Consider the following 10,029-nt stretch of genomic DNA (forward strand, 5'->3'; position numbering starts at 1 on the left):
GGAGGGAGGGGTTCTCCAGACAGGAAGTCACTTCCTGAGCAGGAATCAAGGTGAAAATGGATTCCCCCTTGGGGTAAGACTTGGGTAGCCAGACAGACACTTTCTCTGAGAAACCATTAATGTTTGTGCAGTCGACAGGAGCCAGGGGCTACTTCTGGTTAACGTTCCATGACCCGCATCATGGAGGCCTCACCCCTCCCTGCTCTCCGCTCATTTGGCAGGTGTTTACCAGATACCTTCTATATGACAGCCACTGTTCCAGGTTTTGTCCATGCCAGGAGGAATAAATAGCATTTGTCTTTCATGAGCTTGTGGTCTCACTGGGGATGCCATGTGCCCCTAAAAAGGTTGCAGTGCATTGTGACAAATGCCCTACCATTAATACAAATGCCATACCGGGTACCAGCCCTTCAGAGGTGAAGAAGAGGAGGCCCCTAACTACTAGGGGAGGTCAGGGGAGACACCCTGAGGGCATGACCTCTTGAAGGATGAATGGGAGTTTTTGGTGGGAAACGGGGGTGGGTAGGCATTCAAGGTAGAGAAGAGGTTGCGCAAAAGCTCAAAGGAATAAAACTTCGTAGAGTTGGGGTGGAAATGTAAATTGCTTGGGGTGGCTGAAGTGCATGTTTTGGTGTGTGTACATGTATCTTATGGGAGGGAGAGGGTGGTGGATGCTCACAGTAGAAGGAGGCAGGGTGTAGATTCGGAAGAGGGTTAAACTCCAGGCCAAGAAGGGGCAACTGTACACCACTCCTCACTCTATCCCTTCCACAGTGATTCTGCCCCACACTGTGCACCACTCCTGCCTGGGGCTGCTGTTTTCCCCCTTCCTCCCTCCCTGCCCTCCTCTCTGCCTTTCCCTCCTTCCCTCCTTCCCTCTCCCATCCTTCCCTCCTTCCTTCCTTCCTTCTTTCCCTTTAACAGCTTTATACTTCACATACCGTACAACTGAGTGGTTTAAAAGCATACAACTCAGCGGTTTTTAGTATGTTCACAGAGTTGTGTAACCATCACCACAATTCATTTTAGCACATTTTCATCACTTCAGAAAGAAAACCCAGACCCTTTAGCTGTCAACCTCTTACCCCCATCCCTTCTATCTCAGCCCTAATTAATCAATAATCTACTATCTGTCTCAATGGATTTGCCTATCCTGGGCATTTCATGGAGATGGAATCATACAATATGAGACTTTTTGTGACCGGCTTTTTTCACTCAGCATGGCTTGTTTTCCTTAGCAGCTGCCGAATGGGTAGCAATTTGACCTCCCCTAAACTTGCAAAGGGACAGCAACTTCATGGGAGAGAAAAAGGCAAAAAAGAAAACAGTGATGGAGTATTTGGGGACTCGGAAAGGGCAGAGCTAAAAAAGGCATAAAGTTTCGTTCAAGACATTTCTTTCTGGGACCATGGCTCCTTAGTTGTAAATATTTCTCTTACAAAAAACTTCTTGTTTTGAGTGATGGGTAGTTTGTCTGGAGCCCCGTGGCTTGCAGTTTATCTCTTTGTGGACTGGTTGTAGAAGCGATCCCTCTCTTCCCCACTACTGTGGTGCCACTGCCTCCAAGAAAACCCCACTGAACTTCGCATCCAAGCTGCTTGCTCCATTAGGGGCCCTCTGCCTGATACTGGGTCGACACAAAATTACTTTTTCTCCAAGAACAAACTTGATGAACTGGTAAGAGGCATACGCTGTACCCTGTACCCAGCACTGTTTTCACAAGTGTGGTAAATTTCACATCTGTAAATTCAACAGGACAGCCCTTGTCCATTTCGTACGTCGCTGTGCAGAATTGCTGAGTTCTATAAAAGGTCTGGTTTCTTTCTCTGTGAGCCTTGCTGGCATGTTCTCAAAGATCACATCAATTCGTGAGAGCAGCCCTGGGTCCCTTCCATGCAGCTGCTGCCTCAGGGTTTTATAGATCCTGAGACGGAATCTCGTAAAGCCTGGCCGCCATTCTGCGTCGCGCAGTTCACTGAGTCTCCCTCTTTTCCTGCATGAAGATTTGATTTTAAAAATCCGTTTGGAAAATGACATGGTTAGCCTGAATCATCTCAGGCTTCAATATTAAATAGAACAGAATATGTGGTAGTTGACTCATACCATTGTAGTTAAATTACTTGTCACTTAATACTGCACAACTTTAAGGATTGTTTTAATCAATAGTTTTATAAGGTACACAGACTCTAGAGCGCTCCCTCCATCTTGTTCTCTTCTTTGGCGATATGCGTCATTATTACACCAGCGGGAGCCTGTTGTTTACAACTCTGCTTTCTCTTTCTGTTTCTCTCTCTCTCTCTTCCTGCTTGTCTCTCTGTCTCTCCATTTGTACTTATATTTACCAAATTATGATTACAAACATTCCCCTAATACTTCTGTTGGGAAGATTTGGGCATGTGACTTGTGGTTGTCCTTGAATGATTTTTAAAGTGTGCTAAATGAGAATAAGGAATAGGAGAGGCAGGTGTAGGGTAGCAGGTGGAGGGGACCCTTCGTGCTCCTAGACATCCGCTTAGTGACTTGAAGCCTCTACCTGAGGTTAAAGACCAACTTGTGTCATCATGACCACTGTGACCCAGAATCGGATCTGGGAGTTGACATCTTCTAAGAGCTGATTCAGCCCCATGAGCCTGGAACCCCAAGTTCAGGCATGGCAGCAGCCCCACACTTATCCTCAGATCTCAGTGAGCTTGCACCTCTGAGCAGCCTGGTGTGGTGGGAAAACACAGGTGTTAGAGTCAGTGGACATGGGTTAGAGTTTGAGGCTCAGCCATTTACTGGCTGTGTGACGTTGGGCAAATTGTTCAACATCTCTGATCTTCTACTTACCTTTTTTGTCAAGCAAATATGATCAGATCAGTAACCATGGAGGTTATTGTGAAGAAGAAATAAGCATTGAACATTACAGGTATGAGGAATTTCAGAGTCAAGATTTGTCTCTGTCCCTTTATAGGACAGGGTGTTATAGGACCCGCTTGAGAATATCTGACCAGAGATTTAGCTGGAAAGACTGCTTTATCCACTTTGTTTCATGAATCAATTCTTTCATTGATTCATTGTCTCAGTTAACCTAACTGGGGAGGGGTCCAGGAAAGCGGAGACTCCGAAGATGAAAAGGAGTTAGGTGAACGTGAGGCAAAGAGCACAGAGAGACACACAGTGGGCAAAGAGATGGTGCTAACGTGGTTCCTGTGGATATTTTGCTCTATGAGGAGTGTGGAGTGTTGACTGTGAAGGGAAATGTAGAGGTAAATATGGAGATACGGCGAGAACACAAACTTCCTATGCCCAGGAGTTTCCTCCTTGCCTCCTGGATGGAGTCCTGTACCTCTAAGTCTGGTACCATCCATGCATGTTGTCATCATGAAAGGCATGATGTAGGGCATTCCACACACTCAAAGTTAGAATTTGAAATACAGTTGCCACAGAAGCAACATGTTAACTGGTAGTTCTATGTAGGCAGGACAGTGTTATAAATAATGCCTTCAAGTGGATTTTAATTTAAGCAAATAAAATACTGGGGGAAAAGGGAGAGGACAGGTCCTGTTGCAAGGCAGGGGGGCCTTTGCAAGGCAGAGCACTGGGCATCTTGCTCCAGCCATCTGAGCCCTGATGCGGTCCATAGGCTGGCTCTGCTTGGCCCACGGTATTTGGGTTTGAATGTTTGGTCCAGCGATGCTTTCTTCACAGCACTTCTGTGGTCCCATCCCTCCCTGCTGGTTCACAGCTGGCCCACTTCCTCATGCTGATGTTTGGTCCCTGGGGCACTGGTCTTGGAAACCCTTTCTCTAGGTGGCAGAGATGAGAGATGGTACCAGCATCTCCATCCATGATGGGATTCATCATCAGCTGGGTGTTTGTCCACACGCAAAGTCAAGCATGATAGCGCGTCTGGAGGTGCCCTCTCACTTTCCACCAAAATGCTTCTTTTTCTTTTCTTCCTGTCCTCTTCCTTGGCTCTTCTCTTGCTCTGTTGGCACTTTTGTTTTTTAGCTCAATTAAATTCAATTCAGCAAAGGCATATGGGACATCGACCGCGTGCCTGCCACTTAGGCTGCAGGGGTTAACAAAGCACAGTGGTTACCCGCAAGGGGTTCACTGTCTGGCACGAGGCAGTGGAGGACAGACAAGTAAAGAAGGCAGTTCTGAGTGGTGGGGGAGGTGCCTCTGGGGCAGAGTTTACAGAGCATCGAGGAGGAGAACTGAGCCATCTTGGGCACGAGGAAGAGGCAGGAGGGATCAGCAGGAATTAGCTAGACAAAGGCAGGTGCATTCCAGCAGGAGAGCAGATACAGCATCGTGCACCCAGGATGATCCAGGATTGGGCCAAAGGCTGGGGCCAGGGAGGCAGAGGGAGTGGGAGGTGAGGGTGAGGAGTCAGCTCCACCCTTCCTGTCTCTCCCCAGAGGCGCCTCCAGGAAGCCCTCTGAGCTGAGATGGGCACTGCCTCCTGCCCTAGGGAAGCCTATATTTTTCAAAAGTTTCCTTAGAGAAGAGTCCCAGGGGAGTAGAGGGGCTGAGCCTGCACTGGCAGGAGAAGTGGATTAAAAGCAGGCCAAACCCAAAATAGCTCCTGGGGGTTGACCAGAGAAATTGGATTGCTGGTCTGTGTGGGTGTAACCCTGGGGAGGCCAGTAAAAGGGTTTGAAAAGGGGAATGATCCCTTGTAGAGAGTGGGGGAGAAAATGTTGCTGCCTGGGTCCCAGCTCGGCAAATGTTACAAAAGAATATAACCCGAAGAAGCCTTGTCTTAAAAAAAATTTCAAAATGCAAAAGGGGTAGGGGAGGGATAAATTAGGAGTTTGGGATTAGCAGATACAAACTATTACATATAAATAACAAGGTCCTATGGTATAGCACAGGGAACTATATTTATCCCATAATATCCTACAGTGGAAAAGAATACGGAGATACATGTGTGTGCGTGTGTGTGTGTGTGTGACCGAATCACCGTGCTGTACGCCAGAAATTAACATTGTAAATCAACTATACGTCAATTAGAAGAAAAAGACACCGTTAACTCAGCATCCACAAAATAAAATAAAAGAACCTGAAAAAGGAGTTTTGCAAAGGAGTTTTGAGTGCCGTAGGAAAAATATTATTTTATTGGTAAACAAGTACCAGTAAGATTGCTGGTCCTGCTGTTTAAACCGTTACTATCTGGGTATGTTTGGGGAATAATGATCTGGAGTCAACTTTCTAATCTGCTCTTTCTTTCTGAACTAGGAAGAATTCAGCCATTCTCCTTAGGTTACTGTCTCGAGGCGTGTGGTGTCCTGTTTGGGAGATGTAACTGGACTTAGAAAAGGGCTGCTCTGTGACCTTGTCTGCATCTGTCTCTGGTCCTTACCTGGACCAAGGCCACCTGCTGAAGAAGACCCAGGGCCAGGGTGATGTATAAACATGTAATGTCTATGATATTTTGGTTTTCTTCTCTCATCACTGTGTTGTTTTGGAAGTCGGTTCAGGGAAATGATGCTGCCAGCCTTTCAGACCGCCCTGGGCTGCCCAGCATCCCGGAGGGCATTCTGAGGCAGGCACGTCTGATCTCCTCTCTCAAAGCCCCAGGATGAGCACACACCTCAGCCTTGTGAGAAAGATGGGCTTTGGGAAGGGAGATTTAGATTTAGAGTAAACAGGAGAGAGGATTTCATAAGCTTCTCAGAAATGCCTGGGCCTGATGCCTGTCATCTGCTACTAAATTTGGCCTTTTCATTTTCCTTGCACAGGATACAATGGCAACCGTGGCACAGATTCCGGGATGGATTTAGATAAACAACTTGACGGCTGAGGAGTTTTACCTGTTACTAGACCAAGAAATGCCAAAGGTTATAAGCATGACTCAGGACAATTTCAATTAAAGTGTTAAGAATAGAAAAAATCAGCAGTCTAGCTGACCACTGTCTTTTTTTTTCCCTACTCTTATAATTTTCATTACTCTCAATAAACTGCTGGAGGCAAAACTGTTTTTGTCTTTCAGCTTTTATGCTGTGTGTAAGCTGATTCTTGTGTTTGGGTTAATAATATCGTGGCGAGCTTCAGTAGCACCTCCACCCTCTTCCTGAGCAGGTAGAATACATCTCCCCCACCTTGAATATTCAAAGCACCCTTGCAGGCCTCTGTTACAGCATTAGTGTGTTATTGGTTCACGAGTCTGCCTCTCCCGCTGGTTCTGGAAGCCCAGCGTGGACCATCTCTCACTGATGTTTGTATTCTCAACGTGAGCACGGTGCCTGGGGATGCTGAGCTGTCATGCTGATTCAGAGAATGAGGCTTTGGGCTGCCAACTGACAAGAGAACAGAGCGAAAGGCTCATGAAAAGACAGCAAGGGAGTAGGGGAAGGAACAAAGGAATTAAAGACAAAGATGCTTCTTCTGTTTACTGTTTCTGTCACCTTGGGCAAATCACCAACTTGACCTTTTGTTACCCAGGAAGTGATGATACTGCTTTCCCTCTAGGTTTCTGGGAGACGTTTCAATGATGTCATAGATGTGGAACTGCTTTCCCAATTGTGATGAGTTCCATGCAGGAGAAGCATCGGCATTAATGGAAAGAAGCAAGTGTACCTGGGAGCTGAGACAGCCACGTTTCTGGGAAGTTCCTCACGTTCTGAGAGATCTGGGGGCAAGTAAACCACTCTGGCTGTCATGGATTCCTCGTCAGTCAGGAAACTGTCGGTTCTATTTCCCAGGGTCATTTTGAGGATCAAAAGAGAATACGGCAGGAGGATTATTAAGGGCTGTGAACTGGAGCCATGATATTATTGGATACGGAGGGAAGTGGGCGTCCACGTCTCCGTCTGCTTGTGCTCCTGCTGTCCTCCTCCCTGCCCTCGTCTCCCCACTACCGACTCAGACAAATGTACGTGCATGTGTGTAGTGCTGGGGGCAGCAGGCAAGAGCCCCTCCGACTGCGAGGGCAGCAGAGTGGCCCCTGTCCTTGCTGGACAGTGACCCAGATCACTGGCCTCTTGGCAGTCTACTGCAACGACAGGAGTGGGGAGGTCAGCAGAAGCTGCCTCTGCTGAAATCGCACATTTTGGGGCGATGCATTCCTCGGTGTGCAAACAGAAAGATATATTTCTGGTATATCTGCTCCCAAACTGGACATTGATCATGCTTGTCATCCTGTAATGAACAAGATCAGCTTTTTCTACCAGCCAAACAATGTAAGCGGTTGGTGTTCTTAACTCTGCACTGAAAATAAAGCACTGTAAGGAATGATTAGTAGAATCTTAATAACCAGGACCCTCAATTCACCAGAATTAACGTCGCTGCATTTAGTATTCACGAGGAAGATTAGCAAGCGACACACAAAGCCGGTGTGTCAGGATAATGTATTAAGATATTAATTTGCACTTTGTGCTGTGATGGAAGAATGCAGTTAAATGAAACATTGTGTTTTATTCATTTTACCCCACCTTTCTCTTTCTCAGAAATTAGACAGGTCTTTTAGGGTCACTTGATTGTGAATTTCCAGGGCAGAAGCAAGAGGGGAGGATTTTGGGGGTTTGTGAGTGGAAGTTGAGGGTAGGGGCAGCATCCTGAGCCAGGGGAGCTGGTGGAGATGGGCGGGTCTGCCGCGTCATGCCCCCCCACTCCTTCTCTGTCTACACCCCAGATTAGCAATGGGACCTTGGACAGAAATGGTTGTGTCGAGCTCCCAGGAGGGCTAAAGCCCAGGAAATAGGGCTCCTGGACCAACAGCAACTGGCTTCCTCTGCTCCAGCACCAGTAAGGAAGTACCAGGCACTACGACTTCAAGAGGAAATGTTCATTTTTTGTATGACCTTTGTAGATCAGGAAGCCCCAGTAGGTACTGGGATTAAATTTTGGAATTATTGCTCAGAGCTGGACTGAATGAAAATAAATAAACATGATAGTTCTTGGGAAGCTGAAAATAGTTACTTGGTTGGCAGAGTTTATTTAGAAATGCAATTTCCAGGGGTCTCTATGAAGTCAGTTGATATCTAGTCCAGTTTCCAGCATCTACATCTACAGGATCATAGGGGCTTGTAGAGTTGGGGGCGGAGCAGGAGGAAGGCTGACAACCAAGCTTCAGAACTCAGAGCGGAGCGCTGTAGAGGAGAGTGTGATTCACCTGAGCCAAGGGTGGAAGTGCCTCGCATCTTTCTCCCACCGGGAATCCCTGAAACCCCTAGAGGTCGTGCTGTGGCAGACCAGGCAACCAGGTACTGGGCTAAGCATGTCACTTACGTCAACTCATTTAATCCTCGTAACAGCCTTGGGGGTGGGTAATGTTATTAATCTCCCATTTTGTAGATAAAGAAACCGAGGTACAGAGAAGCTCACTATCACATAGCTAGTGAGGGGCGAAGCCAGGAGTGAACCATCTGGCTTCTGCTGTCAGTCGACCTTGACCAGGTGGGTTGTTGTTAGTGGACAGAGCTCATAGGTGCTCAGGACGCTTATCCAAGCAAGACTCTAAATCATCAAGGGAAGGTCAAGTGTGCATACTCTTGATGGTTATTAAGAGATAAGATATTCTAATTTTTGTATTTTTATTTTTTAGGACACATTTTTACAAGTACTGAACCAAAAAGGGATTTCTGGGCAACCCTTGTTTGTTTCATTTCCGCAAAACCAAACAGTTCTCTTCCCAGCACGTTTTGGTTAATCTGGATTTTACTTCAACAAACAACTTGCAACGACTGAGGCAATCTGAAGTGGGTGAGGGCAAATTCTTCCTGTGCTACTCTGTGCCTCTGTAACTAAACCAAATCTCATCCAGTGTGTGGGGCTCTTCTTTGGGAATGCTGAAATATGAGGAGTGCATGAGAATCTCAGGATGAAATCACCCAAACAGTATATTTGCCTCTGGCAAGAATGCTGGAATCTGGCAAAGTGTGTGGAGTAAACACAGAGTGGATGGTTTCATCTGGACCACTCCATTTCAATGAAATTTGACTAAGGATTTGGGGAATCCCTGTGTGGATGTAAATAGAGCTTAGTATTTGTTTTTAGGTAAATACCCAAAAGGTCATAACAGGTGAGGGTTTGGAGGATACAGCAACAACAGCAATTTTTAAAAATAATTTTCTGCTATGTCTGGGGATTTTCCAGGTAACACTACTTTCTGGATTTGAAGATGACATTTCTTGTAGCACTCTCAACCCATGGTTACATGGCAGATGGGTCATATAAAAATAGATACATTCACACTCTACACAGGAGTTAATTTTATCCTCACTAAGAGAGAGTAACAGCCGAGTGACTGGAAACTTCCTGTGTTAGATGCCTTGAGACCACCCGTTCCCCACTCCCCTGCCTTCCCCAGGGGAGCTTCCCCAGGGGAGCTGCCACAGGGCTGTCAGCCTCAGTGACACTAGGCCTCAGCAATGAGCAAATTACTGAATGAAAGTCATCTGATAACCCTTTTATCCTTAGCACATTGTGATGACCTTTCATTTCTGATCCAGCTTTCTCTTTGGACTTGGGCTTTTGACTCTGTTGCAAAGCCAGTCATCTGTCTGTCCATCCATCTATCCATCTATCCATTTGTTCATCCAGACCTCCATCTGTCCATTCACTCATTTATTCAAGTCTTACCCATTACCTGCCTTCTCTGTGACAGGTTTCCATTAGTGCCCCAGATGACTGTGCTCTCTCCCAAGGGCTTGGGGGCTCCCAGTGGCCCCTTCTCCCACCATGCATGCAGTGGAGTACAGGGCACTATGAGGCTACTCTCAAGTTCACATTCCTGGACCCCTCCATGGCCAGTATGAGTCCACAGTAGTGTCAGGTTGGCTGGTCTACAGTTTCGGTCCAGCCCTGCCTGACATGGTTCTGAGCCCACAGGTCTGGGGATGGAGGAGGGGAGGTTCTGGGGGAGGGAAGCCATGGTCCCTTCTTGGCTCCTCTTCTTCCTGTGGGGTGGGAATCAGCTTCACATCACACCCTCTCTTCCTTCCTGCCTTGCTATGTATGGCCAGCTCAGAAAGGTTTTGGTTCTTTGTATGTTAAAAATAGAAAACAAACAAAACCCATTTGAGATCCCTGGAAAAACCT

General features: G+C 46.8%; 1 long non-coding RNA gene across 1 annotated transcript; it reads left to right on the forward strand.

Moving 5' to 3' along the window:
- The first annotated feature begins 6,267 nt into the window (after positions 1-6,267).
- On the forward strand, positions 6,268-8,754 carry LOC140685496 (uncharacterized). The gene is made up of 2 exons (XR_012058741.1): positions 6,268-7,169; positions 8,534-8,754. It is a non-coding gene; the product is annotated as an uncharacterized lncRNA (long non-coding RNA).
- The last annotated feature ends 1,275 nt before the right edge of the window (positions 8,755-10,029 follow it).

Source organism: Vicugna pacos, chromosome 14 (assembly GCF_048564905.1).
Source record: "Vicugna pacos chromosome 14, VicPac4, whole genome shotgun sequence".
In the NCBI taxonomy this organism is placed as follows: Eukaryota; Metazoa; Chordata; class Mammalia; order Artiodactyla; family Camelidae; genus Vicugna; species Vicugna pacos.